Here is a 13031-nt window from a genome sequence, read left to right as displayed (position 1 = left end):
GAAAAGGTACTCATTTGCTGACGGAGGACATATGGGGATATGCGTGCAGTCGATGCATCCAATCACATGTGGAAATTGTGCCACCTGGTAGAATGCCTGTTTGGTGCGGTCCAACTGCTGTGGGGTTGTGGGGAAGCTGATGTGTGTGTGGAGCATTGTCAGCATGGCATCTAGGAATTTTTTGAAGAAGCGTGACAGTGCGCTTTGCGAAACACCTCCGGCAACCGCAATTACCCCCTGGAAACTCCCTGAGGCCAGTAGGTGCAGGCTGCATAGGACCTGAACGTGCGCAGGGATAGCATTTGTCCTGTGTGTCTGGTGCTGCAGTAATGGTTCCAGGTCTGCAATCAGGCGCATGATCATAGCGCGATTGAGGCGATACTTCTGGTACACCTCGTCCTCATTCTGGCCGAGCAGGGTTATGCGCAGTCTGAACACTCGCTCCTGGACCCTTCTCCTGCGCTGTCCTGCTGCATTGATCCGCATCCTCCTTGCAAGCACGTAGAGGGCAGCCATTTTGTGGGAGCCAACAGGGTCTCCTGGGCCACATTTAAGGGTTTAGTGATTGCCTCAATCATTTGCACATGTAGGAAGATTTTTTTTTTTTTTTTGTTTGTTTTTTTGTGACTTTACCTCCAGGTTTTGATTCCCCTTATTTAGCTCTGGCAAAATAGCGATTTTTGGGATTTTCGTTATTAGCGAGTTTTGTTGAATTGGGGTGCGATTCGTTATTTGCTATTGGCAATTTCCGGGAGCTAATAGTGATTTCGGTAATTGCGAATTCGGTATTTAGCGATTCGGTAAATTAGCATTTTGGGTATTAGCGATTCGGTATGTTCGAGGTTATTTATTTAGCGATTCGTTATTTGCTCGGGTTTTGGGTTGATGCATTGGGATTGGGTATTTTTCACACAATACCGGGAGCTATTACCGAATCGGTATTTTACCAACTGGATTTTGGCTTGATGCATAAGGGTGAAAGTTTTGAATCTGATCCGGTTTTTGACCGTCAACCAATGATAATTCCTGATTACTTGCTTAATCGGTTTAAATTTGGGGGTCCCAGATAGCAATCTTGCAGCCGCATTCTGGACCAATTGTAGCTTGGCGACCACCCGAGCTTGAGCATTTGCAAATAAACCGTTACAGTAATCAAGAGATGACAATATCAATGAACTCACCACAGTTTTCCTAGCACTTTCTGGAAGAAATGGAATTATTTTTCTTAAAAGTTTAAGTTTGTAAAATGCTAAGGACGCTGTTTGATTGGCATGATTAACAAAATTTAATTTCTCATCAAAGATGACACCCAGATTCCTGACCTTCTGAACTGGAGTTGGTATAGCTCCGAGTAATGGGGGCCACCAAATAGATGACCACATAGGTGATAGTTTACCGAAAATAATCACCTCAGTCTTCTCGGAGTTCAGCCTTAAGCAATTACAGGCCATCCACTCCTTAATTGCCAGCATGCCTTCTTGAAACCGAGCCGCTACCCTTTCGCCATCATTATTGATGGCTAACACCAACTGGGTGTCATCGGCATATGTTGTAAGGCTCATCCGGTAGGTCTTAATAACCCTAGCTAAGTCCGACACATAGATGTTAAAAAGTGTCGGACTTAGTCATGAGCCTTGAGGAACCCCACAGGGTAAAGCCAGATCGGCCGATTTAAATGGCCCCAGTGTTACGGCCTGGGTTCTGCCAGACAGAAAGGAGGCAAGCAAGGCTCCAGCCCTAGAGTGGATGCCCAACTCTCTGACACGGTCAATCAAGATGGAGTGGATTTGGTAATCGTAATTTGCGAATGCATTCTCATTCATTCAGCCCATAGGAATGAATGGGAATGCATTCCATGATAGCAATTCTCAATTTGCGAATCGCTATTGGGTAATGTTAAGTATTCGCAAGATTAATTTGCAAAATACCAAATAGTGAATCCTTAAAATTCGCTATTTGGTAATTGCAAATGATTACCTTGATGCATGTGCCCCATAGTCTTTTGTCTGTTTGTATAGACCTGGCCATCAGTAGCATTGCTGAAATAATGAAATTTTAGCTGACACCCCTACATGAGCAGATGCAAGACCCTTGTACGGAGCTAGAATTAATCCTAACCTGCGATCTGAATAAGGAAATATTCTATCCCCCACTCCGGGAAGATGAGCAAACAAAATGTTTTGCACACTCAACTGGTAGGAGTATTTTGTTTGAAAACCTTTTGGTAATGGGTTCCACAGCACAAATTTGTGACAGCCTTCATAATGTCTCCATGTATTCTCGTTTTAGAACGAGTCACTACAGCTACAGCAGCAGTCATCAGTCAATGAATTCCCTGCAATGTGTATTTCTACATGTTGGTGGCTCAGTATCTGAATTACATGAGCCTGAGGCAAACTCGCTTTGAGCGTCACCACGTGTCCCCATTGCATTTTATGCTTAATTGTGTCCCCTTTCTAAATCCATTCTAGCTACAATAGTGTAGATACTCACTGTAAAACTGGACACAATAATACGAGTCTCACACTATAAGTGTGGGTAATTCTGTATCTGTATTCTCAAGTGCCAGAATTATAGCTTTTTGTTCAGCCAGTTGGGCAGTACAATCACCCATTGACTGTGTGTATGTTTTAAGAGGCTGGAATTCTCCATCCCTGACTTTACCCTTAATTGCTGTGCAAGTGTTTCGTTCCAACTGCAGGCTGGGCAGGATGGGGCAAGGCACAGAGCAAACAGACATGAACCATGTACATACCGGTTGGCATGTTGCCTCTTATGTGGTAGGTTACGCACCTGGGCTTTACAGGTCTTCTTAGCTGTGGCGGGATTGTCAGCCTTGGTTGTTGCCCACCACCAGTCCTCTGACCAGGTGGCGTTCTTCTTTTCCTCTTCCTAACTTCACATTTCCCCTCTGTCTCACATCTACTCCTTCTCTCAGCTCCACATCTCTCCACAGTCTCTCGTCTCCTCCTCCTCCTCCTCACTCCATGTCTCTCCTCTGCCTCGCTGTTCCACTTCTCCACTCCTCGTCGCTCTGCCACTTCCAGTCTCCCCCTTCTCCTCTCCACGTCTCTTCTCCACCTTTTTATTTCTTGTTCTCCACCTCTTTGTTCCTCCTGTTGGTTGTAATTCTTTGTTAGTCTTTCCTCTGTTTTTGTGACCTCACTTTTATTTCCCTTTAGTGTCATTTTTGTACCTTTTCCCTTTCTAGGATTCCTGGCCAGCTGGGGCAGTCCAACACAGGTAGCCATCTGTTTCTTCAGGTAAGTTACCATCGCGGCCCCCATCCCTTTCATATTCATGCAGTCTATAATGTCTCATAAAGGTGTGTCCAGAGGCCCATGTTACACCCCTGCAAAACTCATTTAAAGGCACACTCTTCAATTCTGCCTGAGATGCATCCACTCCTCTCGTGGAACGATTCTGTAATCCTGGAGGTCCAGGAAGTTCTGAACTAGGCCAATGCAATAGCCTCTCTAAAGCAGCGACTCAGTATGATTTTGAACGTCTTCTTACCCTTTCCTGCAAGGCCAAAAGTGACAAACAGAGAATAAAATTTTCTGTAGATGCTGGATCTGTCAAAATGAAATGAAAATATTATTTGTAAAGCGCGACTACTACCCGGAGGTGTCTAGGCGCTGCCTACTAAAATGTCAATGGGAAATGATATGACCCTGAACAGTAACTGATTGATTTTAAGACTTTTTCCGAATTCCCTCAGGTTCCGATTACTTTTAACCATAGGTGGTAGGGAGTTCCACAACCTGGAAGTGCTGGAGATGAAACGTTTCTCACCCCATTAGACAGTTTTGATTTTGGGGACTAGTAGGTTGCCACACAATGAAGAGTGGAGAGATCTAGATGGGACATAGGGTAGAAAAGATTGAGCGAGTTAAGCTCTGCCAAGACCTTGTAGACATTTAAAAACATTGCACATGGCTTTGCATTTAATGCGTTTTTTGACTGGCAGCCAGTGTACCTATACTAAGGCCTGAGCCGTAGACTTGTGTCTTGGGATACCTAAGAGAAGACGGGCGGCTGTGTTATTCAGGACCTGCAACTTTCTTAAACTTCTTTTGTTGATACTGGTAAAGAGGGAGTTGCAGTAGTCTAGTCTTGATGATATAAGTGCTGTAACTACAGTCTTTTGCAGAGTCAATGGTATGTATGGAAAAATCTTCCTTAGAACTTTTAAAATAAAAAAGCATGATGAAATGGTGTGATTGACCTGTCCATCAAAAGATAGTTTTGTATCAAAGATTATACCAAAGTTTTTTGCGTTAACGCTGGGGATCGGGAGAGGTCCAAGTTCAGATGGATTATTACCAAAAAGTAGGATTTCCGTTTTTGATGAATTTAGCTTTAAACAATTGTCCTGCATCCAGGATTAAATCCAATGTTTAGCATACAGTTGTGGAACTGAGTTGCTGTTGCACCGAAGTTGCCTGTTACCAACACAATGATTTGAGTATCGTCGGCGTATGATACTAGAGAAAATCTATTTAGAATAAAAATTGGTAACGCACACTTAATATCCAAAAAAGGCACTCCTCTGCAGAAGACAGATTAAGATAGAAAGCTGGAAGGAAATTTAGAGAGAACTTTTTGAAGAAAGTAAGGGTCTGGCTTAAGTACCACTGCATCATCCAGAAAGGTCAAGAAAGGATGGTAAAGTAAAGTGGAAAGTTCCCCAACTGGTGACCAGAAAGCAGACCTTATGAGAGAGGAATTTAAGATCCACTATGAATAAAGGCTCAAAAGAGGGATATTGCAAAGCATTCAAAACCAGAGACAGATCCCAAGATGGAATAGAAGACCGAGCAGACTTTCTAGAAATAGAAAAAAATCTTTAAACATCCTGGACACCAGTCGAAATGCACTCGCAATCAAATCAAATTAGTCTGGAGGTGGAATGCCTTGATAGCGAGCCATTGTGTCTTTAAGGTAGAAAGACAATCATTCTTCTCAAGCTATCCAGAAGAAATTAAAAAAAATAGAGGAGACAGAATATCCCACAGAAGAAAATCACTCATGCAGAACACCAGGAATCAAATATCTTCCATTGTCTAGAATAGACCCCCAGAGTAGAAGACCTTTTAGATTTCTGTACCACCTCAATAATATGAGCAGGTAGGCCAATTGCTTCTAAACGCCTCCTCTCAATATTTAGACTGAGAGGAACAGACGAAGTATACAGAGAAGGCTCCAACACCTCAGAGGAGGCGAGAGAGGCAGAATCTATGCTGGTTGACATGCCATGCATTTCAGAAGTGGAAACCAACTCCTCTTGGGCCAGTATAAGATCACCACAATCACTTGAGGTTTCTCCTATACTATCTTGCTCAGCAGTCTTTGGATGATAGGAAAGGGAGGGAAGGCAAACAGTAGTCTCTGTGGCCACTACAAGTACATCACATCTACACCCCAGGCCCCGTTTTGGTAACCTGGAGCTGAATCATAGCAGATGAATTTTGGCTCTGGTGGCAAACAGATATAAAAAGAGAGTGCCAAACTGAATTCAAATTTCCCTGAAAATGAAGCTGGCCAACTTCAGGTTTTGAGGTGAGGGAAACTTCCAACTCTAGTGGTCTGCCACCACATTGTTGTCACGGGGTCAACAGGACAAACGGAACCAGATCGGAAGGTGATTGTCGTTCTCATCCACAGGGATGGGACGGGCCCTTTAAGGACGATCCGGACCCGTCAGAGGTGGAGTTCGCCCCCGTGACGTCAGCCTTCGCCAGCCTATCCCACGCATCGGCGGTGGAGAAAAGGGTGGATGCGGAAGATGCCGGCGCGAAATCCTGGAGTGAAGACGGAGAAGCGGAGAGAGAGAGAGGGAGAGAAACAGAGAGAAGAAGTGGTTGTCGGCCAGAGGAGGTATCGACTGGCAAAGAGCGTTGTGGGAGCCCTGTGGAGGGAGAGCCAGGAGGCCAATGACAACACTCATCGCCCAGCCACGCTTCAGGAGAAGCATGGCTAAAACAGGTACAGAGGAAACTCCGGGGACTTCTATACACCACGGGAGGGAACGGGTAGCTGCAAGCGGGTGGTCACGTTGTGTTGCGGTGACCTTAACTCTCCCTATTGGTTGGGGTACGAGGGTTGCCGTCTTTCCTACATCTTTTGGTTTACACATGGTGACGGCCGGTCCATTTTTGCAATACCCACACTCCCCTTCCCCTTAACGGTAATTAGACCGGAGGACACTCGACTAAATCCTGTTCTCATCTTTCTTTTTGGGCTGAGTCTGATGACCTAGATGAAGAGCTTGGGACTCTGGGGAGAAGAGGAACGTCGGAGCTGTTACGCACGATCATCCCTTCATCGTACTCATCATGGTGTTTTCTGCCTGCCCTTATACCTGTAATTAAACGACGTAAACGCAGTAGTCCTTGAGTCTGCTTTCTTGCTCAGGCCTACCCTCCTTGTATGCCCTGCAAGGCTACAAGTGGCGAGCCAGCCAGGAGCTGCCATCCGCAACAAGATGGAAGCCTTGATTAAACAAATGAGGGAAGGCCAATCAAAACTCGAGTGGGATCGAGCGATCTTCATCTCAGCTATACAAACCCACTCAGACAATTTGGCTACACTGGCCGAGGGCCAGGCCCAGTTGATAGCCGCCTTGGGGCAAACCCGGACTGCCGCTCCCCCGGGAGCCGTCGTCCCGCTTCAGAAATACGTCCCTGGTGATGACCCGCTGTTCTTTTTTCTGAACTTTGAACGGGCGGCGATGGCCAGTGCGTGTCCCGCTGAGCGATGGCCCTTTTACCTGGCCCCCCTTCTGTCAGGAGAAGCTCAAGCAGCATATAAGCTGGCTAATAGAGATGGGACTGCCACGTATGGCCATGTGAAGCAATTCGTCATAGATAGACTGGGGGTAGACGATGAAAGCCACCGCCTGAGATTCCGACAGGAAAGAGGGTTACCGGGCGATACCCCAAAAACACTATTCTTTAAGATTAAGGACGCAGCCGACAGGTGGCTGAAGCCCCTGTAGTCAACCATGGATGACGTCATGAACAAGGTATATCTTGAGCAGTTTCTCGAAGCCTTGCCTTATGGAACCCAGCGATGGCTTCGACAACATGCGGGGCTGTCCTTGGAGCACGCCATCGAAATGGCCAACTCTTATGCCAGAGCCCAATCCCGTACCTTTCCTAAGGAACTCGAGAGACCGATTAAGGGCACACTTCCCCCCCGGTCGGATAAAAAGGTTGTAAAGCCACCCTTTGAGCCCCCTCCTTGAATACGCTATAACAAACCCGAGACCGCAGTCGCCCAGGGGCCGCAGTTTGCCCCTTGTCTCGCCGCCCTTCGTACTCCCTCCCCGCTTCCCGCCACCGCCGCTAACCCCGCCCCTTTTCCCTTCTGTACCCTCCCCGCTCCCGCCTCCCAGCTGCTCCGCCCCCCCGCGCACTTCGCCATATATGGCGACCGTGCGAACGCGCAGCGGTCACGCGCAGCGGGCGCGCCGATTGTGCGCCGAAGGCGCGCCAAAGGTAAGCCCGTCTGCGCCCGTCCGCGCCTGGACCGCGCCCAGTGCCAGGACCCCTGGCCCTCGAGGACCCCGACCAACCCGCCTGACGTACACCGCCGCCACCCTCATCGCACTCAACACCGGCCGAGTCCCGGGATGCTACCAAGCCACCCCACGACGCGTCCACGGACCCTTCAGCTGCAACACCTGCAAGTTCACCTGCATCCGGACCTGCCCGACACCAGCACCTGCCAAGCCGAACACCAGCAGCAACCACCTCAAGTGCATCCTGCTCAACACCCGCTCCGTCCACAGACACGCCATCGAACTCTGGAACCTCCTAGACACCACAGCCCCTGACGTTGCCTTCATCACGGAGACCTGGATGAACGCCTCCTCAGCACCCGACATCGCCATCGCCATCCCAGAAGGCTACAAGATCACCCGGAGGGACCGCAACGCCAACCAGGTGGGAGGTGGCATCGCCATCATCCACAGGAACACCATCCGCATCACGACCAGCACCGACAACACCCCACCCTCCGCCGAACACCTACATTTCCAGATCCACACCGACCCGAAGACCACCCTCAGAGGCACCCTGATCTACCGACCTCCGGGACCACGCACTCAATTCAGCGAGGACATCGCCGACTTCGTCAGCCCGCACGCCCTCCCCTCCGCCGACTACATCCTCCTGGGAGACTTCAACTTCCACCTGGAGAACAACAACGACTGCAACACCAGCACCCTGCTTGACAACCTCGCCACCCTCGGACTCAAGCAGCTGGTGTCCACCCCCACCCACCTCGCCGGACACACACTCGACGCCATCTTCTCATCCAGCAAAGACATCGCCTTCAGCCACGCCACAGAACTCCACTGGACGGACCACAGATGCATCCACTTCACCTTCAGAAGAACGACGACCCACCACCACCAGCAACAGGCTGCCCGAAGAAGCTGGAACAAGATCACAGCCGACCAGCTCACCGCTTCCCTGAGCCAGCACCCTCCGACCAGCTCAGCGAACCCCAGCCAGGCCGCCGACAACCTTTCGAAGTGGATCAGCAAATGCGCAGACGAACTCGCCCCTCTGAGGATCCCGCCCAGCAGACCCGGCAGTAAGAGAGCCCCGTGGTTCACCGACGAACTCAAGAGCTCCAAGAAGAACTGCCGAGCCCTCGAGAAAGCCTGGAGAAAGGAACCCACGCCGGACAACAGGACCACCCTCAAGCTCGCCACCCGGAAACACCACCAACTGATCCGCACCGCCAAGAAAACGGCTTTCAAGAACCGACTGGACAACAACGCACACAACTGCAAGGAACTCTTCAACATCGTGAAAGAGCTCTCCAACCCCAACGCCGTGAACAACGACATCACCCCATCGCAAGACCTCTGCAACTCCCTCGCCTCCTACTTCCACAACAAGATCGCGGACATACACAACAGCTTCAGCACTCAACCGGCGCACGCCACGACCGCAGCAATGCCGCCCACCACCACCCTCCGCGCCTGGACCCCGGTCAACACCGAAGACACCGTCCGCATGATGAACTCCATCCACTCCGGATCTCCGACCGACCCCTGCCCTCACCACGCCTTCAACAAAGCCGACGCTGTCATCACACCCCACCTGCGGGACATTATCAACACCTCATTCGACACCGCCACCTTCCCCGAGAGCTGGAAGCACGCCGAACTCAGCGCTCTACTCAAGAAACCTACAGCAGACCCCACCGAACTCAAGAATTACCGCCCCATCTCTCTACTCCCGTTTCCAGCCAAAGTCATCGAGAAGACCGTCAACAAACAGCTGGCCGCCTTCCTCGAGACGAATGGATCCCTCGACCCATCGCAGTCCGGATTCCGTGCCAACCGCAGCACCGAGACCGCCCTCATCGCCGCCACCGACGACATCTGAGCCCTGATGGACAACGGAGAAACAGCGGCCCTCATCCTCCTAGACCTCTCCGCGGCTTTCGACACGGTCTGCCACCGCACCCTAGTGCAGCGCCTCAGCAACGTCGGAATCCAGGAGAAGGCACTGGAATGGATCGTCTCCTTCCTCGACGGAAGAACACAGAGAGTCCGCCTACCACCGTACAAGTCAGAGGCCACCGAAGTCATCTGCGGCGTCCCTCAAGGATCCTCGCTGAGCCCTACTCTCTTCAACGTCTACATGAGCCCCCTCGCGGCCATCGCACGCCAACACAACCTCAACATAATCTCCTACGCCGACGACACCCAGCTGATCCTCTCCCTGACCAACGACCCCGCCACCGCCAGAGCCAACCTGCACGAAGGGATGAAAGAGGTAGCCGAGTGGATGACGACGAGCCGCCTGAAACTGAACTCAGACAAGACGGAGGTCCTCATCCTGGGCTCCTCGCCCTCCGCCTGGGACGACTCCTGGTGGCCCCCCGCCCTGGGCACCGCACCCAAACCGATGAACCACGCACGCAACCTGGGCTTCATCCTGGACTCCTCCCTCTCCATGACCAGGCAAGTCAACGCCGTCTCCTCGTCGTGCTTCAACATCCTGCGCATGCTTCGGAAGATCTTCTGGTGGATCCCCACGGAGACCAGGAAGACCGTCACCCAGGCCCTCGTCACCAGCCGACTGGACTATGGCAACGCACTCTACGCCGGAACCACCGCCAAGATCCAGAAGAGACTCCAGCGCATCCAGAACGCCTCAGCCAGACTCATCCTCGACATCCCACGACACAGCCACATCTCCGGACACCTTAGAGACCTGCACTGGCTCCCGGTCAACAAGAGAATCACCTTCCGTCTCCTTACCCACGCACACAAAGCTCTCCACGATCAAGGCCCGAGCTACCTCAACAACCGCATCAACTTCTACGCTCCCAAACGCCACCTCCGATCTGCCAGCCACGCCCTCGCCGCCGTCCCACGCATCCGCAGAACCACTACAGGAGGAAGGTCCTTCTCCTACCTGGCCGCCAAGACCTGGAACTCCCTCCCGGCCGACCTGCGCCTGACCCAAGACCACCTCTCCTTCAGGAAGAAGCTCAAGACCTGGCTGTTCGAGCAGTAGCGGCACCCCTCCCCCCCCCCCAAGCGCCTTGAGACCCTACGGGTAGGTAGTGCGCTCTATAAATGTCTTTGATTGATTGATTGATTATGACTGTGGCGAGTGGGGACACATAGCCAGATACTGTCGAAAGCGGAAAGAGAAAGGGGAAGAAGAACCCATGGAAGTAGGCTACATGCCCCGAGCCCTCATGTCTGCCCAAGAGACCGGACCCACATTTTATGTAAGTCTGACATTGGATGGTAGTCAAGTAAAAGCACTATTGGATTCAGGCTGTCGCCATTCCGTTGTCAGGAAAAACCTCATTTCTCCCTCCTCTATCCTACCAGGGCGCACCGTAGGAATAAGGTGTGTACATGGGGATGTCAGGGACTACCCGGTAGCCAGAGTCATCATTAAGACCCAAAGAGGGGGAGGGAATCGGTGTGAGTTAGGGGTCCTCCCTGAGTTGCCTGAACCTCTTATAATAGGTGCTGATAACCCCTGTTTCTCCACCCTTATGCTAGAGTCCCTGCATAAAAACAACGGGGCGGCCAAAGCTTTTTCAGGCCTCTTAGCATCAGAGCCTTGGGCCACCGATACCCATTTTAGGACCGCCCAACTGAACGATGCTGGCCTTGCCCAGGCCTGGCAGAACGCCCAGGACAACAAAACCAACCCCCACCGCATCTACCCTGGTTTTATAGAGAAAAAGGGACTCTTGTATAGGCTGGGGAGCGAGAAGGCCAGTCCCCATCTAATTGTACCCACTGATTTCAGAGACCAGGTTATGTTTTATGCGCACGCACATATCTTGGCAGGACACTCAGGGGCAGAGAAAACCACAGAATCCATCATCCAGAATTTCTTTTGGCCAGGTATATACGCTCAGGTGAGCAAGTATTGCCAAGAGTGTGAAATCTGCCAAAAGCGAAATGCCTACACACACCCTAAAGTCCCGTTGGTTCCCATGCCCATTATAGGGAAACCATTCGATCGGGTGTGAGTGGACATCGTAGGCCCTCTTCCTTAGTCTTCCCGGGGATATCAATATGTCATGGTTGTGGTGGACTACGCCACCCGTTATCCGGAGGCATTTCCCTTAAAGGCTGCCACTTCAGCTGCAATAGCCCAACGCTTGGTTGAACTGTTCTCTCGCATGGGGTTTCCGCGGGACCTGGTCACAGACCAGGGGATCCCATTTGTGTCCCATCTAATGAAACAAGTGTGTAGACTCCTGCACGTTAAACACCTTTGTACCTCGGTTTATCATCCCCAAACCGACGGGTTAGTGGAGCGTTATAACGGCTCCCTAAAGTTGACCCTAAAGAAGCTCCTAACAGGGGATGGAAAACAATGGGACCAACTGCTTCCCCTGGCTTTGTTTGTTCTACGAAGCCAGGTGCAGAGCAGTTTGGGGTCCTCCCCGTTCGAGCTTCTTTTTGGGAGGAAGCCCCGCACCCTACTTGAGATCACGAGGGACAGTTGGGAAAGGGAGGGGGCACTAGACTCCCAAGAACTTTTGGACTATACCCACCACCTCATAACTAGGCTGCACAAGCTAAGGACCCTCTCTCACGAGGCCCTAGAGAAAGCACAACAAAAACAGAGACCATACCGAGTCCTGGAAGCACGCCGCCTCACCCTTAAAAAGGAAGTAGAGCAGATGCTAGCAGTAGGCATCATCGTCCCCTCTAAGAGCAACTGGTCCTCCCCGGTGGTTCTTGTCCCGAAACCCGATGGTACCACGAGGTTTTGCATTGACTTTCGCGCAGTTAACAGGGTCTCCAAACAAGACGGATACCCGTTACCCAGAGTGGACGAGCTGATTGAACGCCTTGGTGAGGCTCGGTATATAACAACCATCGACCTCACCAAGGGATTCTGGCAAGTCCCCCTCCACCCCCCAGACCAGGAAAAAAACGCTTTTTCAACCCCTGACGGTCTCTTTCATTTTACTGTTCTCCCTTTTGGTCTGCATGGGGCGCCAGCGACCTTTCAGCGTCTCATGGACACTCTCCTGGCACCCCACCTACGGTACGCTTCAGCGTGTTTAGACGATATTGTCATCTTCAGCCCCACTTGGGACACCCACATGCAACACCTTAACATGATCCTACGGGCCCTACAGTACGCCGGTTTGCATATTAACGCAATAAAATCAAGGTTCGCCTTCACCCAAGTCAAATACCTGGGGTACGTTCTAGGCGAGGGCCGTATATTCCCCCAACAAGAAAAAGTACGGGCCATCCACTCCCAGACTTTCCCTGCCACAAGAAGAGACCTGAGGGCGTTCCTGGGGTTGGTGGGGTACTACCGTCGCTTTATTCCCCATTTTGCCAGTGTATCTGCCCCACTAAGTGATCTCCTGAGAAAAACGGCTTCCTCGTCCCACCTAAGACAACCATCCCCCCTGGCCCGTTCCGCCTTCCAGACTCTCAAAACAGCCTTAACAACGGCCCCCGTCTTGATAACCCCGGATTTCAAAAAGCCCTTCTTTCTACAAAC

General features: G+C 51.1%; 1 long non-coding RNA gene across 1 annotated transcript in view; it reads left to right on the top strand.

Moving 5' to 3' along the window:
- The window catches only part of LOC146809579 (uncharacterized), a 202902-nt gene that overhangs the window by 124031 nt on the left and 65840 nt on the right, over nucleotides 1-13031 (top strand). Inside the window, exon 4 of the long non-coding RNA XR_014965567.1 lies at nucleotides 3212-3263. This is a non-coding gene — a long non-coding RNA (uncharacterized LOC146809579). The remainder of the gene's footprint in view (nucleotides 1-3211; nucleotides 3264-13031) is intronic.

This window comes from Triturus cristatus, chromosome 7 (genome assembly GCF_964204655.1).
Source record: "Triturus cristatus chromosome 7, aTriCri1.1, whole genome shotgun sequence".
Lineage (NCBI taxonomy): Eukaryota > Metazoa > Chordata > Amphibia > Caudata > Salamandridae > Triturus > Triturus cristatus.
This window is presented reverse-complemented; position numbering and strand designations above follow the sequence as displayed.